This window comes from Entelurus aequoreus, linkage group LG27 (genome assembly GCF_033978785.1).
Source record: "Entelurus aequoreus isolate RoL-2023_Sb linkage group LG27, RoL_Eaeq_v1.1, whole genome shotgun sequence".
In the NCBI taxonomy this organism is placed as follows: domain Eukaryota; kingdom Metazoa; phylum Chordata; class Actinopteri; order Syngnathiformes; family Syngnathidae; genus Entelurus; species Entelurus aequoreus.
Window position 1 is genome coordinate 23,210,109 of NC_084757.1, and position 8,559 is coordinate 23,218,667.

Sequence of the window (8,559 nt, forward strand, 5' to 3'; positions counted from 1 at the left end):
CTGGCCAACTGGCGAAAATCCGTAATAGATGAATTCGCAAGTGCCAAACGCACCTGTTCTGGAAGCTGCTGCAGGAATAGTTCTTTGAAAAGAAAACACGGCTGATGGTCTCCCAGCAGAGCCAGCATGTGATCCATCAGCTCAGAAGGCTTACTGTCGCCGAGACCGGGAAGTGAGAGGAGTTGGCGCGCACGTTCGGATTCAGAAAGTCCAAAAGTCTCCAGTAGATGCGCCTTCAGAGCGGCGTATTTGTTGCGTGCAGGAGGACGTTCTAGCAGACTCACCACTCTCCCCGCAGTCGAGCTTGTAAGGGACGCCACCACATGATAAAACTTTGTTTCGTCCGCCGTAATGTCTTTGATGGCGAATTGAGCCTCCGCCTGTGCGAACCACGCAGTTGCGTTCCCTTCCCAAAAGTCGGGCAACTTTAGTGTAGCAGACATGTTCAGTAAACTCTGGAAACGTCCAAGAGTAAAAAGGGGTCACCAATGTAGGAGTGTAGGCAGAGAAACGACGGAGATTTATTCCTCTTTGGAGAGCCAAGTAACACTCCGTTTATTTTCAGAGAGAACAACACAACAACAACAAAACTGTCGCACAGGTAATTACGTCAGCACCACAGAGGTGTGTCTCAACACTTCAAAGTAAAAGCACCTATGCACCTATGCAAGTAAACATGGGCTAGAACGCAGTGAATTATAACCGTAATAATTAATAAGTGTCCTGTGTGTGTATATCCACCACAGTATAATAGTTTTGCGTCCTGTCCCTTTAAATCACCGGTGTGGTGCGCACCATGTGACCTCTGTCACGTGATTGCGCTGAGCCAACCGAGTGTTTAACCTGCTGCGGCGTCTTCTCCATTCAGAGTGCCGGGAAGCTAGCCGACAGCTGTGGACAGGTATGGCTCTCCATAAAACTTTTAACAAATATTCGCTCTAGCGTTTAATTTACATGGTTAACTTGTGCTCATTGTAAACTTTCAGTGCTTCCTACTGGGCCTACGTGGCTGCCGTCGTGACTCAATAAATAGAGGAACTGGTGAGTAATGAATGACGATGCTACATGCTAAGCTAGCGGCGCTGAACATTAGCATAAGACATACTTGCCAACCTTGAGACCTCCGATTCCGGGGGGTGGGGTGGGGCGTGGTCGGGGGTGGGGCGGGGGCGTGGTTAAGAGGGGAGGAGTATATTTACAGCTAGAATTCACCAACTCAAGTATTACATTTATATTTCATATATATATATATATATGTGTATGAAATGCTTGACTTTCAGTGAATTCTAGCTATATATATTTATATGTAATGATAAATGATGAATGGGTTGTACTTGTATAGCGCTTTTCTACCTTCAAGGTACTCAAAGCGCTTTGACAGTATTTCCACATTTACCCATTCACACACTGATGGCGGGAGCTGCCATGCAAGGCGCTAACCAGCAGCCATCAGAGGCAAAGGGTGAAGTGTCTTGCCCAAGGACACAACGGATGTGACTAGGAAGGTAGAAGGTGGGAATTGAACCCCAGTAACCAGCAACACTCCGATTGCTGGCACAGTCACTCTACCAACTTCGCCACGCCGTCCCTACAGTACAATCATGAGTTGTTTTTTTTCAAACTTATGTTTTTGGGGCGGGTGGGGGTGTTGTTGGGGGTGAGGGGTTGTTGAGGTTTGTTTTTGTGGGGGGGCGCTAAAACCCTTAAGTTAACGCAGCCCTGGTGGTGGGGTGTCCAAAGTGCGGCCTAGGGGCCATTTGTGGCCCATAGCTCGTTTCTTTATTATCCTCTATTTATTTATTTTATTATACATATAAATAAAAAAATACTGGAATTTCAGTGTTCCGGAGGCTATCCAGTAGATGGCAGTATTGTCCTGTTTAAGAGTGTCACAACATTGCTGTTTACGGCAGACGAACTGCTTTACGGTAGACGAAAACGTGACTGCTGTTGTTGTGTGTTGTTACCGCGCTGGGAGGACGTTAATGAAACTGCCTAACAATAAACCCACATAAGAAACCAAGAACTCGCCCTCGATCATTCTACAGTTATAACGTGATTGGGCAGGCACGCTGTTTATATCGTGGGAAAGCGGACGTGAAAACAGACTGTCGCCGCTGTCCCCACTCAGGTCCGCATGGAGCTGGAGGGGGGGGCGTGGCCTCCAGCTCCGGGAGATTTTCTGGAGAAAATTTCTTCCAGGTGGTTTTCGGGAGAGGCGCTGAATTCCGTGATTTTCCGGGAGGGTTGGCAAGTATGGCGTAGGAATTGATTGATTGATTGAAACTTTTATTAGTAGATTGCACAGTACAGTACATATTCCGTATAATTGACCACTAAATGGTAACACGCGAATAAGTTTTTCAACTTGTTTATGCCGGGGTCCACGTAAATCAATTCATGGTAAATTCATTATTATCAATTTTATAAAATTGGGTTTTAGTTCATATCCTGTAGTGATGGGTTGATGAGGCGTCATGAAGCGTTTCAACACATTGCAAAACTGTATTGATATTGTGTCACTAAATACTGACATCTGCTGGACATTAAAAATCCCTACAGGCAACCTATGGACCGACACTGATTTTATGACCTAGTATATACAATAATATAAACCAAGTCATTGTATTTCATTTAGGATTATTTCATATCTTCATTTAAATAAAAATATATTTTTATCTTTTTTAGATACAGTCAATAAATAATGTGAACATGTATCATAACATGGAAATCTAAGAGAACGTGTTGTGAATGAGGATGCTAGTGGACTGGGAATTGTTTTTTTTTTTTTTTTACACATTGTTATTAAAAAAAATCAGTTTTTCCAACGTATTAAATTTTAGACGATTTCTCTTCTTAGTTATTGTCTCTGGAACTTAATTTTCATGCCTGGCCCTATAATGCCTCAGCATTGAGGAGGTGGATTTGTTAATATACGACAATTCTGTCGTACAAATACGACATTTAACCTGCAGAAAATATGAATAGTAAAGTAAGAATCATTTTGAAGAGATTTTGAATTCTAATAGATCAAGTGGAAACTTTGAGAGAACAGGATGAAACGACAAGGAAATGAAGACAAATATCTTTTTTTCCGAAATATCAGTGGTCCCCAACCACCGGGCCGCGGTCTGTGGATCGATTGGTCCAGGATGCTGGCTGCACAAGAAAAAATATATATATACATATATATTTTTTTTTTTATTAAATCAACATTAAAAACACAAGACACACTTACAATTAGTGCACCTACATTATATATCAATATAGATCAATACAGTCTGCAGGGATACAGTCTTTAAGTACACATGATTGTATTTTTTTATGACAAAAAAAAAACCACGGTCCGTGGGACAAATTTTCAAGCGTTGACCGGTCCGCGGTTCCAAAAAGGTTGGGGACCACTGCGATATATGATCAAAATTTTCCCACACGGCGGAAATCTTTCTTTTTGTTTTAGGCTGCTCCATGATCTCAGACGACGATAAATTACAAATGACCAACAACAGAAGTGCGGCGATTCTGTTGGCAGCAGCATCTCGTTGACAGATGTGCTTCCTTATAAACACAGTTTGGCGCGCAGGCGTCAATGCGACACAGTTCGTGTATCGGTCACGTGACCGAAACCGCTCATGATCGGTCACGTGACTTTCTAAAAGCGGTACACGCACCGACACAGGGTTTTGCTCTATGAGCTCGACGCATGCGCCGATGCATCGGTGTTGCCGGACCCATCACTACTACATGCTAAGCTAGCGGCGCCGAACATTAGCGTAAGAATTGATTGATTGATTGAAACTTTTTTTAGTAGATTGCCCAGTACAGTACATATTCCGTACAATTGACCACTAAATGGTAACACCCGAATAAGTTTTTCAACTTGTTTAAGTCGGGGTCCACGTAAATCTATTCATGGTAAATTCATTAGCATCAATTTTATAAAATTGGGTTTCAGTTCATATCCTGTTTATGGTAAAGTGTTATTTTGACTATTTGGTTTTATTTATGAACTTACTCTGAGATGCAGTGTGTCTACATGCACACAGGTAAGCAGATTACACACTACTGTTGGATGATTTATTGAATGTTAATGTGCAGGCTATGTAGCACACTATAGAACAGGGGTGTCAAACTCATTTTAGATCGTGGCGCCACATGGAGAAAAATCTACTCCCAAGTGTGCTGGACTGGTAAAATCACGGCAGGATAACTTAAAAATAAAGGCAACTTCAGATTTTCTTTTTTAAAAATAGAACAAGCACATTCTGAAATTGTACAAATCATATTTTTGTTGGGGTTTTGTTTTTTTACAAGTAGCTGTTGTGGTTAATAGTATATTTACTTTATTTTTGTCATTTATTTTTTCTAAATAAATGATGTGATAATGTTCATCAGCAGTAACGCGTTACTGTAACGCCTTTAGTTTCGGCTGTAACTAGTAATCTAACGCTTTATTTTTTATATTCAGTAACTCAGTTACCGTTACTACATGATGCGTTACTGCGTTATTTTACGTTATTTTTTGTGTAGTATCGTTTAGAAACCGAAGATCTGAGTGTGTTTTATTGGAGCGCTGCGGTGTCGCGCTCTGTGTGTCTGGGTGTGGGGAGGGGAGGGGAGGTGGGGGCGTGTCTGTGTTTACTAACAACGGAGCCGCAGTCGAGTGTCTTAACATGGAGATATTCTCACTTCTTTTCTTTTGTCGAGCACAAAGAAAAGAACATTTTAGTTAAATGTAAGTTGTCTTGGATAAAAGATCCCATCTACTGCCCAAAACAACAATTCAAATCTGCCTGGTTAGGCTTTGTGTATGTCACGTGTGCCTTCCTTAGGTGAAGCGATGTTTACAGCTATGTTGTTATTATGCTGTTTGTTACTTATGTATGTTATGTTGCAGCTATTTAAAATCATTTTGTCAATTTGTTCTGGCCTGAAATAATTTGGCCCTTTGAAACATATCTTTGTCTTTGTGTGTTGTATGTAGACCACATTGCTTAGCAGAGTTTAGTGGTGCAAATGCATGTCAAGTTGATCAACAGATTGTATTATTCTCCAGTGCAATAACAGTACTGAAAAGAGGGCTAAAAGGGCATTAAAGGCCTACTGAAACCCACTACTACCGACCACGCAGTCTGATAGTTTATATATCAATGATGAAATCTTAACATTATAACACATGCCAATACGGCCGGGTTAACTTATAAAGTGACATTTTAAATTTGCCGCTAAACTTCCGGTTCGAAACGCCTCTGAGGATGACGTATGCGCGTGACGTAGACCGGCGAACACGGGTATGCCTTCCACATTGAAGCCAATACGAAAAAGCTCTGTTTTCATTTCATAATTCCACAGTATTCTGGACATCTGTGTTCGTGAATCTGTTGCAATCATGTTCATTGCATTATGGAGAAGGAAGCTGAGCAAGCAAAGAAGAAAGTTGTCGGTGCGAAATGGACGTATTTTTCGAACGTAGTCAGCAACAACAGTACACAGCCGGCGCTTCTTTGTTTACATTCCCGGAAGATGCAGTCAAGATGGAAGAACTCGGATAACAGAGACTCTAACCAGGAGGACTTTTGACTTCGATACACAGACGCCTGTAGAGAACTGGGACAACACAGACTCTTACCAGGATTACTTTGATTTGGATGACAAAGACGCAGACGTGCTACTGTGAGTATGCAGCTTTGGCTTCTAAACATTTGATCGCTTGACCGTATGTGCGCAACTTTTTTTTGCGTATGAACGTAACTTTTTAAAAATATATAAGCTTTATGAACCTTGGGTTAGGTGAACGGTCTTTTGGGCTGAGTGATTGTGTGTGTTGATCAGGTGTTTGAATTGTATTGGCGTGTTCTATGGAGCTAGGAGCTAGCAGAGGAGCTAGGAGCTAGCGTAACAAACACGCAGGTGTTTTTATGCAGGATTAATTTGTGGCATATTAAATATAAGCCTGGTTGTGTTGTGGCTAATAGAGTATATATATGTCTTGTGTTTATTTACTGTTGTAGTCATTCCCAGCTGAATATCAGGTACCGTGAGTATGCAGCCTTGGCTGCTAAACATTTGACAGCTTGACCGTATGTGCGCGTCACGTACGTAACTTTTTAAAAATATATAAGCTTTATGAACCTTGGGTTAGGTGAACGGTCTTTTGGGCTGAGTGATTGTGTGTGTTGATCAGGTGTTTGAATTGTATTGGCGTGTTCTATGGAGCTAGGAGCTAGCAGAGGAGCTAGGAGCTAGCGTAACAAACACGCAGGTGTTTTTATGCAGGATTAATTTGTGGCATATTAAATATAAGCCTGGTTGTGTTGTGGCTAATAGAGTATATATATGTCTTGTGTTTATTTACTGTTGTAGTCATTCCCAGCTGAATATCAGGTCACCCCCGGCTCTCACAGCATCTTCCCTATCTGAATAGCTTCAACTCCCCACTAGTCCTTCACTTGCACTTTACTCATCCACAAATCTTTCATCCTCGCTCAAATTAATGGGGAAATTGTCGCTTTCTCGGTCCGAATCTCTCTCACTTCATGCGGCCATCATTGTAAACAATAGGGAACTTTGCGTATATGTTCAACTGACTACGTCACGCTACTTCCGGTAGGGGCAAGCCTTTTTTTTATCAGATACCAAAAGTTGCAATCTTTATCGTCGTTGTTCTATACTAAATCCTTTCAGCAAAAATATGGCAATATCGCGAAATGATCAAGTATGACACATAGAATAGATCTGCTATCCCCGTTTAAATAAAAAAAATTCATTTCAGTAGGCCTTTAATGGGAGCTTTTATAATAAAAATAAATTTAAGGAAATAATTAAATAGTTACTTTTCACAGTAACGCATTACTTTTTGGTTTAAGTAACTGAGTTACTTCTGAAATAAAGTAACTAGTAACTGTAACTAGTTACTGGTTTTCAGTAACTAACCCAACACTGTTCATCAGTCTACTCATTGGTGTTAATTTTCAATCTATCAAGATCAAAAAAAAATATTGAAATCAAATTACAGTATGTTTATGTAATTTGATCATATTTCTCGACTAATGTACTAACATGGTTTATTTTGTACATATAGCATCATCTCCAAAGATGCAAAGAATTGCTATTGCGACATCCGGTGGACACATTTAGAACAGCTGTTTCTTTCATTACAAAATTTCTGGTAAATTTTTATACTTGGCAAACTCATCCCGCGGGCAGAAAAAAACCTGTTCGCGGGCCTGATCTGGCCCTTGGGCTGTACGTTTGATACCCCTGCTATAGCACTTTTGACTGGGTTGTCATGCACTTGATGTTTATTTGTAATTCATACATTTAATGATTATTTAAGAATGTGTACACGTGGAAATTGAGTATAAATTTTAAAGTTAAGGAAGCCTTTATTTAGATAATTTACTGATCCTGTTGTTGTACTACAGGCCAGGTGTTTCTATTTGGAACCAATCGATGGCGAGCTTGAACCTACAACTAGGGCTACTGTGTCCACCTAAGAAGCAGAAAACTACTGGTCTGGTAGGAAGGCTGCCACACAGCCTGTCCCCCACACACTCCATGAACCCTGGTGCATCATCCCACTCACTCTTTCTCCTAGCTATAACCCTTGAACATTCTATACAACCTCTCGACAAACCCTCATGGATCGTTGCATCAGTTCTGGGACTGTATATTTTCTGTTGTGTGACACACAAGTTTTGTTGTTCAATTCCAATTTAACCAAAACATTTGGAAGTGCACTTATCAACCAATCTCTTACTGCACCTGTAAATATTTTGGGGTTTTCTATTTTTTTCCCCTTTATTTCTGTTGTAACTATTTAGTTCTACACTCTTTACAATACATGGTATCTGCACCAAACTTAATTTTCTGTTTGTGTAGTTATTACTGAATACCAGCTTCTGTAGCCAAATTTAGATGTTCTGTTCTACACTAGCCCATGTTTTTTATCCTTATTAGTCTCCTAATTTATCCTATCCTATTAGTGCTAATAACACACTAATATATATTAAGGTGTCCCAAATACCCGCTACACAAAGGTGCATCAACAAAGTACTGAGCAAAGGCTGTGAAAACATACTGTATGTACAAGTGATTTTTTTATTGTATTTATTTATTCATCCTAAACTAGCAAAATTGTTTTTACCTTTTCAAAATTGTCATTATGGGGTATTGTCTGTAGAATTTTGAGGACAACATTAATTTATTTCATTTTCGAATAAGGCTGTAAAAAAAAAAAATGTGGAAAAAGTGAAGCGCTGTGAATCATTTTTGGATACACTGCATAGGTAATGCAAAGTTATGAAAATAGTTGAAGTACTTTATCACAAATGCAAGATTAAAATTCAAGAACTAAAACTACAAGTGCATGTTAACATCTCTGACGCACAGCTGTTGCTGACATATTGACAAGCAGCCAAGGACAACGCAGAGCTCTGGGGACAAAACACAATAATGGAAAACAAAGCCACAGCGATGAGCGACATCCCAAAAGAGCCATGACAACGTGATTGCAAACACCATCCGGCGGATGAACGACTTGTCTTGAGTGTCCAAAAG

The 8,559-nt window shown here is 40.3% G+C and overlaps 1 long non-coding RNA gene across 1 annotated transcript; it reads left to right on the forward strand.

Moving 5' to 3' along the window:
- Nucleotides 1-841: 841 nt before the first annotated feature.
- LOC133644187 (uncharacterized) lies at nucleotides 842-8,094 on the forward strand. Its single transcript, XR_009824737.1, has 3 exons — nucleotides 842-901; nucleotides 987-1,041; nucleotides 7,425-8,094. It is a non-coding gene; the product is annotated as an uncharacterized LOC133644187 (long non-coding RNA).
- The last annotated feature ends 465 nt before the right edge of the window (nucleotides 8,095-8,559 follow it).